Genomic DNA, 9,611 nt, shown 5'->3' with positions numbered 1-9,611 from the left:
GTCATCTAGTGATTGGGAAAGGGGATGGGGAATGGGGGTTTTGCTGTTTGCGTTAAATCTGCTTTCTATAGCATGATAATATATGCTGATACAATTCATTAAGCAAAAAACTAAAGTTTAATTTTTTTTATTTTTAATTCTGAATTAAAATCACCCCACTGCAGTGAGCAACAGGTGGAATTTCATAGAAATGTATTCTGGACGTCTCATGGGCTGTAGAAGTTGCATTAAACATGTTGCATGGTATTAGTCCTGTAATGCTAAATGACTAATTCTAATTTCTCTAATGAGATCAGTGTTTGGGGTACTGTTATGAATCTATATTTGATTGCTCATCCCTAATAAATATTACAGTATATTATTAAATATTATGGAAGACCTCCCGTATTAGGAAAGAAAATGTAAGATTGCTAATGACTGTATTATATAGCATGTGATAGCAGGTTTATGAAATGTCTTGCCAATTCATTTGAAACGCTAGCATAGTGGTTCATGCTGTACTTTGTTTGGTTTTACTATTTATACAGTGAAAAGGATATTGCAGTAGAACAAAGGCTATTAATGTGTAATGTATTTAAATCCAAGTTTTTTTATTGTAATATTGTATTGACAGTGTGCTGGAGAACCCTTTCAGGGTCTGTGTTGGTTTTAATAATAAACTGCTTGGAAGTCTAATGGTTTCGTTATGACTGTTAGTGGGTAAAATGGTGTAAAATGTTGTGGTTCATTTTCTAAGTGAAGCGCTGCTTTCTGCCAGGCTGGGCAGACTGCAGACAGCCTGAAGAAAAGGCAATCCAGAACGGGACCCATGCAAGTGCGCATATAGCCCACACAGTACGCATTGAGCAAAACCACACAGAGCAAACTGAAGAGCACAGAAATCAATGAGAAATACAATTCAGTTGTCAAATGTACTTTTATTTGTCCGTCCATGCCTACATCTATATCAATTGGAAAGCCAAAAACAGTAATTCACTTGTGGCTGATGTGAAGCAACACATACAAAGGTGAGCAGACCTGGCCAACAGATCCATTTATGTGTAAACTGACCAGTCCCTTTGTTTTTACCTGGAACTGGAACTATGACTATGGGTGCATAGGGTATAGTCATATGAGGAAGGCAGTACTTTTTTAAACATGATTCATAAAGGCTGTGCATTTTGCTTAATGTCAGTTTTTTATTTTTCTTTACCAGTTTTTAGGAAATTGTGTGTGTGTGACTTATTTAAAGATGTTAATATATTTGATAATAAGAGCGATTTGCTAAAATTGACATTAGCAAGTTGCAAAAAGTAATTTTATACATGCAGCCAACAATCCCCAAGTACAAATCTAGTTTAAAAAGCATGCATAAAGAAAAGAAAATGGGACTCTGGCTATATACTGTGCATCAGTTGTTTTGAATATAAAGAATCGGTTTGCCTCAGCAGCTGTTTCCACACCTATTCACCCTTTCTTCTTATTGGCTCAACTTATTTCCAGAAAGCCATGGTTGCAGGTACTGTACACTTCTGTTGAAATGACAGAAGAAAATTATCATACTTTTATTTCACTTGCAATGGTTTAGATAGAGAGTTATACAACAGCTGTATGCAGTAACAGCAGTTGGGAGTTTGGGGTTTTAAACAGCGAGTTTTGATAAATCTTGCTTTTGACATTTGGCATCACTGTTTCCTGTCATTGTCCAGTTCCATTTTAGGTGTATGGAAATTAAAAGAAGAATAAAACAAAACAAATGTACCAAGCCACATTTTCTATTACAAATCCTTTAAGAACTCATTAGACAGAGTTCTGGGATTAATCATCTGCTAGAAACTGGACAGTAATGGGTCCTCTTTGTTTTCATGGGCCCTCTTCTTGTTTGTAATTTTTCATGTTCTTATGTACTTATATTAAAATTCTAGACAACTGAAATGAGGACCTTTAACTAGCAAACATTCCTAAACAAAAGAAAAAGGTTGGCATTCATTATACAGATCTAGACTATTTCTAGACAGGGCTTTGAGCTCATTGTGTACAAGCACTTAAAATAGGTTCCCAGTGGTAGTCTTTTAACATTTCTATAAAGGCAGCTTCCTGCTAGTTGTATAAAGGAATAGTCTTTCGCACTATATGCCGTAATGCTTACAAGGCTAGAGTCTGGTCACAACAATGTAGGATCCAAATACCAGAGGGAGGTATAGAACTAGAAATAGGTCCACCAAGAGAAAGGTGTTGGTGTTATAATAGAGCCATCACTGTCAGTGAGAAGACAACATGGGGAAGCAATTTAAAGGTAAATGGAATGCTTGATCTAGTCAAAAGTGTAAGGCTCAAATCAAAAGAGGTTATGATAAGGTTTTAGAATGCACTGGTAGGACCGCTCTTTTCAGTTCCATTCTTGGAGTCTAACAAAGAGCATCCAGACAAACCACAGGCCGCACAGCCTCCTCTCGTTTGTAATGTTCTTAAGAGGCGGCTTCTCAGTGCAGTGTGGAAATTCCTGTGGCTAACTGACTTATAAATCGGAATGTATATATAGTCATTTCATAACCAAACACCATCTGTCTACTGCAGGAAGTATAGGCCTGTATTTAATGACCTTTAAGAAAGATCATTATTAGTCTTCTCTTTGAAAACTAAACCATGGAAAATGTCTGATGTTAAGCAAAATAAGTTGTTCTCTTTAAGGAGTACTAGCACGGTTTTACATTACCTGTTATTACCTATTACTGCCCCCCCTTTTATTCTGTTGAAGAGCTTTTATTTGTATTTTATTTTTTATACTTGTATTTGGAATGCACTGATATATGGGCCAGTGACTACAGGCCTTGGTGCCTTCAAGAGTTTATTTTTAAAATTACTAGGCTTACCATTTTTTGACCTAGTAGCTCTGCTTAAATTTTCATAGTCCTCTCTTTCATTTTCATCACCTACAAAACAAAAGGTAAAATAAAGCTTTCCCTAGAGGCCAGCTGTACATACTGTACTAGAACCCTTTGACTATGTTGTAACAATGCATATTTCAATAGTATTGGATGTGTAGGGAGCTCAAATCAATCACATTACGGTATAAATATATACACACTGTGTGGCCACTTTATTAGGACCTGTTCCAAGGTAGGCTTGGACCATCGTTTGTCATGATCACAACCTTGACATGATGTGACATAGATTCCACAAGGTGCTGAAAGGGTTCTTAAGGGATGCTAATCCATTCAGTCATTAATCATTTCAGATAATTTTACAGAGAGGTAGGCAGACCATGGTGATGACGAATACATCATTCAAATTCATCCCAAGCAGTGGTGAAATTCTGCTGGTACTCACCGGTACTCTGTACTGGGTCTTATTTTAATGCCAGTACTGGTTACTGGGACCTATTTTATCTGCTTTTCATCCAACGTGCTTGCATTCCGTTCATTCACACTAGCACAACATTTTTCAAATGTGCTTTCATTTAGCACAGTTCATGCTGCTTGCATTCTGTTTCCTAAAACTGCTTATCTGTCTCTTAGCTGCTATTGGCCACCATTAAAGTCAGTATAATCACTGCATGTTGATTGGCCGAGCTTTCATTCTGATTAGATTCGTGTCAGTGCTCATTGGTTGATCAATGAGAGAAGACTTTAGCAGTGAGATGTGAAAACAGCGACATGAAGTAATTATTATTTTCTTAAGTTTGGAGAAACTATCTGAATATTCGAATGACCATTGCTGCGCATGAATTTGAAGGCAACAATTCACGTTAGTTTCCGCCATAAATTACACAGTTGATAAGTATTAGAAATAATTATCACAATGTGCTTTGTCTTGCACCAATTTATAAAATGGAAAGTGATGTGTGGGACAGTAGGGATTAACATAAAAAAACAGGATCAACAAAGTAAAGTGCTGCTTCAGATTTGGCAAGCGAGTCAGAATCGGGATACAGATGCAGGTGTGCTTTTACGTTTTCCAAACACTGGCCCAACTAGCAAGGTAAATGTTAAGTATAGTGATCAAAGTTTAGTTTTTTGTGATGCTAGTATTTTCTGTTATGACGACTGCAAATGTACAATGCCCCCCTTTTCTACAGTACATTTAAGTTAAATTTCAGTTTGCACTTGCATATAAAGGCATACGTAAACCACAGTAATGATATTACTTTATGAAAATGTGTAATTTGCTAAGGATTAAAAAAACAAAACAAAAAAAAACTGATCTCTACTTTTATTCTGTTTCTTTCTGAAATATACTAATCTTTTTCTGGAATAGATCATGGTATAATTCATCTACACTGAAACACAACAGAACATATTGTAGGATAAGTAATCTGTAAATCAATCAATCAATAAAAAAACATGTTCTAATCCAAGGTTATCAACGTAGCATGACCAGGTCCAATTGTAGGTGAGCACCCAGGGTCTGGAAAGTATGGGGAGGATTTCATTGAATACTCTGGAGATTGAAATGGCCAAGTCATTTTTTGGTTGATCTGTGTTGATTTGCAGCAGTGCCTGGTACATTAAAAACAATATCGCGTATTATTTGACTTAGACCTTTTTGTATCATTTGTTCAAAGCACAGTTGTTTTCTTTATACACATTTTGTATAACATCCACCCTTTTTTAGGATATCTTGAAACAAAACTCCCTCTCTACAGCAGTTACTGCATACTGTAATATGTCTTAATATTTATCATTTGAGGTTTAACTTAAGTGTTATATTACAGTACATAACTAAGTGATACATGCAGAGGGTACAAAGCTTTCAGTATTTTCAGCTTCTTTGTTTATAATGACTTGGTTATATTTTATCAGTTATTTTCTAAGGCTTATTTTGTATTCATAAATGTATTGCATACCGGCTGTGCATATGAGGACCTGCACTTTTTTGTTGAGAATTTCACCCCTGATCCCAAGCATATTCAATTGAATTGGGATCCTGGGCTGTGGTAGCTGCTGTCTTAAACCATTTCTGCATAATGAGCTCATCTTTCTCTTCATTCTACGTGCAATAGTAAATCAGACAGACATCAAATTAAAGACAGAAATAAATGAGCAATATTTCCTCTGACCTGAAAGGCTGTTAGCAATGATGTTTGTGTTGTTCCTCTCTATGATTTCTGTGTAGATGTGTTCTTCGTTCCTCCTCGGCATAAGATTGCTGTCTTGGACATCATCATCATTGCTGCTCAAACTGGTAATCCTTGCAAGAAGAAATGGAATGGTCATTTACACAAGGAGAACAAAACACATTGTGTTCTCCTTGCGTTGAGGTACATTGCTAAAGGGTTAAGTAACCTTTATGATTGCTGTTGGGACTGTGGTATAAAGCATAGCAGTGTGCAGTAAAGCACATGCAATCAGGGCAATGATATCACATAATTACTGTAAAGAACAAGCCAATGAAGAGCCTAGTCTTTTTGGCCCATGGCTGGATTGAAAAAAAAAATTTTCTGGGAAACTCTAATTTAATATCAATTGATAGCTGACAACACACTCTTAACATAAAAGAATCACACCTCACCTTTGCAGGAGCAGTTTGTACCTGCAGTAAAGGAACAGCAGGGGCCCCAGGAGCAGGAAGGTGACACACACACCAATGACAATCACTGTGAGCTGCAGCGATGGGAGGCCTGTGACAGAACACTTCCCCAGAGGTGTAGCACTCTGGAGAGGAGCGGACTGCACGCTGAAGGGAGGCACTGTGCTGGCTGTGCTGACTGCGCTGGCTGTGCTGGGAGTGCCTCCTTTCTCTTGTTTGCACAGTGCGGATAAAAAAAACCCAAAACAGAGACAAAATAGTTTTATTCACTCTTTGTATACTGTTAAAATCAAGAGAGAAAATGAGTAAACTGGCACAGTAATTTGGTACTTTAAAAGCGTTTCCCATACTTATACTATAGAACTGTGTTTTACCATGTATTTTAAAATGCCTCACCATATTTATCAGTGATGTATCGTGGTTGCCTTTGCTTTACCATACTTTCATGCTTCTACAACAATTCTCTAGCCAAAAGACTGTTGGTGCACAAATCACAACATGTGACCTGCAGTTTACAGAGGGTCTGGGCTGTTCTTCAAATATTTATTTTGTATGTTTTTGTTTTCACACAAACGTCTATGCTTTACATTCATATGCTTTTCTGCCTGCCCAAGAATGCATCCTTCTCATTCTTGGAAAGAGCTTTAGAACGCTTTGTAAACTGGCTAACCCTTTCCAAATTATTTTCACCAAGACCAAGCCGTTTTAGCTGCCATAGTTAAACAACATTTACATAGAGGTATTCTGACATACAGGAACCTGTAACAGGGGGAGACCTGTACTGACTCTTCTGATGTGTTCATAGTGCTGCAGGAAGAGGGCAGCAGCCCATCAATATTTGCCTGTCAGTCATGGCAGTGACATGGAGAGGTGGGAGAGTGGGTGTGCGGGCTTTCCTTCTCTCTGAGTGGCTGAGAGGCGGGTCTTGGGGGGATTGCTAGCCCTATAAAATAACATTCTGCTGTTCCCTCAGGTCTGCCCTTTTGAGAGAAAGAAAAGAAGGACGTGCGGACGCTGTGGTCCAGGTCCAAGACACGGCCGGGGAGGAAAACCCCAAAAAAAACAAAAGACAGAAAGAAAGAAAACAGGGTTAGCGGGGAAGACCGTGGGCAGACCCCATCAGTATTTGTTTTAGCAGCCTGAGGGAGCGGCGAGAGTAGGACGGAGACCCGGACCGTGCGGGTAGCGACGGTCGGGGTGAAGCTGCCGAGAGCAGCACCTTTAATTTGCAGTTTTTGATTACTGTGTTTTATTTTCCTGGTTCTTTTTCCCTTTTGCTTATTTTTTTTGTTTAATCACCTGCGAGTGCGCCTATAGTATAACCTACTACGGTACCACCCCTGGTATCTCTGTGGCTCTGTCTATCATTGTTGATAGGCAGACCACAGACAACAGCGCCCTCTGTGGGACAAGATGTGGAACTGCCCCAATGAATAAAACTGGGCACCTGTGCGGTGCTGTCAAAATTATCTGTGTCTCCTGTGTGTCAGTGAATTACCCACCACCCTTCCACAGAACCACAACAGCATGATCCAATAAAACTGACAATACAGTAATGAGTAGTGGTTAGGGCTCTGGACTCTTGACCAGAGGGTTGTGGGTTCAATCCCCGGTGGGGACACTGCTGCTGTACCCTTGAGCAAGGTACTTTACCTAGATTGCTTCAGTAAAAACCCAACTGTATAAATGGGTCATTGTATGTAAAAATAATGTGATATCTTGTAACAATTGTAAGTCGCCCTGGATAAGGGCGTCAGCTAAGAAATAAATAATAATAAATAATAATAATAATACCAATGAGTACCATCTAAGGACAGCTTTATTTGTCTTCCAAAAATGTCATTACTGGTTATTATGAGGACTGCTAATAGTTCTGCAAAGATTCCTTCAGGGAATACACTAATATCATCCAAACAACCTTTCTAATGGGGAGGTGCCCCAGCCTAATGTATTGTATAATAAAAGAGCTTCTTAAAATGACTGAAAGTAGCGAAAGCTTACCCCTGTGCACCTTGAGTTTGATGGTATAGATCATTCTGATGCTTTTGGAATCGTACAGTGTGCACTGGTAGGAGCCCTCGTCAGAGAGCTGGACGTCACTTATGGTAAGGGAGAAATCTGCAGTCTGAATCATGTTGGGCTGGGTTTTTATCCTCTCTTGATTCTCTGGGTTTACCACCTCTCCCATGGCTGTTATGGTGACTAACAGCTTCTCGCATTTCTTTTGAATGCAATGGTGCCACGAAACCCCTGCATCAGAGTCTGGTTTCCAAAAATCCTTTCCTTTGCATGGTAGAAGAACGGAAGATCCTCTGAGTGAATGGATTAGGGAATCACCTGTTCAAAAGTAACGAATGCATAAATACATGGGCTTAATCCGAACTATAAAAACAAAGAGGGTTTGCATCTTTTAAGATTAAACGTCCTAGTTTTAGATTCAATTTGTAAATTAACTGTCAGTTCCTGGTCCTATAAAAAATTTTTTTTTTTTTTTTATTGTTTTTACACTAACCATTGTGTCTTAGCTATAGTAACCCACACTATTTTAAATACAAAGTTACGGCAGTATGCAAATGGATTAGAACACCCCATTGCTTCTGTTGTTTTGATTGGTTGTGCATATTAAGTCAAACCAGTGTAACTGAAAATCTTGGAAAATTGAACTAAAAATGAACTAAAATCCTTACCTGAGGTGCCTTTGTAGAGCAGGTGAGCAAAGAAAATGAAAACAATTCTGCTGTCCATGTTGAAAGGCAGAAATTTTCATTTGTGTTGCTGTGGGAGTCAATTCTCAGCACTTGAGAGCATCAAAGAGTGGAAAAAAACTTAACTTCCTGTCCTATAAATGTAACCTCCTTTGATAAAAAGCATAGCTATACAATAAAACCTTTTTTTTTTCAAACAAACCCCTAAAACACAGCATTTATTTGTTTTGTATTTTAAAATGGATCAAAATTGTTAAGCGCCAGTTTACAACTCATGCTAAAAGTATTTTGAATGCAAACATTGCTTTTTTGTCTGGTTAAACAACAGTTGATTTAATTTTCCAAAGGTCTCTCGCTTTTTCAGTTACATAGACCACAACAGCTGAATATCAGCAATGGGGGTTTTTTGTTATGCTTTGGCAGAGATAAACTTAAACAAATTCTGTGGCATATGATTGTCTGACATTCATTTGTATTGAACTGCAACCAATTGTATCAAATATAGGACAACCCATATGGAGAACCCCCTTGCTACCCATACACATATGGCATTTCATTATGAGGGGAATTGTAGTTTTCTGCTGTACTCTAAAATGCCTGTGTTTTTCATGTAGGACAGGTGATAAGGGGAAGACAAAACACACAGATCCAAATCTCTGCCTTATTGCTTAACTCATAGGGTCGTAAATGACACATCATGTTTTGATTGAATACGCATTTCTTAGCACTGCACTAGCACTGCAGTAGTACTATTGAAGGTTCCATTTGTGGCCGTTATAAAACATGCATAAAACATGTTGTCCCTGTTTATTGCATGTCAAACTTTGTTAAACCTTTATTAAATCTAATGTGATCTGGGGACTAAAACACTGTTATACATTATGGAAAAGAGCATTTTTAATGTTTTAAAACTCAAAATAAACAGCTGAGGTTTTTTTATTTTTTATTACAGGACTGCTTTGTAAATCTGATTTGTTTCTTACTGGTTTTGGAAAATGAATTATTTCATTTAGAAAAAAAACTGGATCAAACTGTGCACTGGAGGAAGATCTTTTTTAACTCATAAAAAACAGCATAATCTCCAACCTAAGGAAAAGTGTGCAGAGAAAACGCTGTTGTCTAATATCATCATGCATGAATTATTAAGTGAGAGCCAGCTTACTCTGCAATTCCAGCAGCTCTTTACTGTACTTTGAGGAGAGGCCAGTTACTGCACAGTGTGCCAGCTGCTCAAACCATCAGCATCAGATTGATGAAATACAATTACAAAAGTTTAAAATTCAGCTGAAAACTGGATATTATGTGGTGGGCATGGGTTTCTGAATTATGAACATTATTTAACTAAATAAGAGCTAAAAGACACATTTATGAATAGGTGTATTACAATTGCCCAAGCCT

The sequence above is a fragment of the Acipenser ruthenus genome, chromosome 23 (genome assembly GCF_902713425.1).
Source record: "Acipenser ruthenus chromosome 23, fAciRut3.2 maternal haplotype, whole genome shotgun sequence".
In the NCBI taxonomy this organism is placed as follows: domain Eukaryota; kingdom Metazoa; phylum Chordata; class Actinopteri; order Acipenseriformes; family Acipenseridae; genus Acipenser; species Acipenser ruthenus.
Note: the sequence above shows the minus strand (reverse complement) of the source record.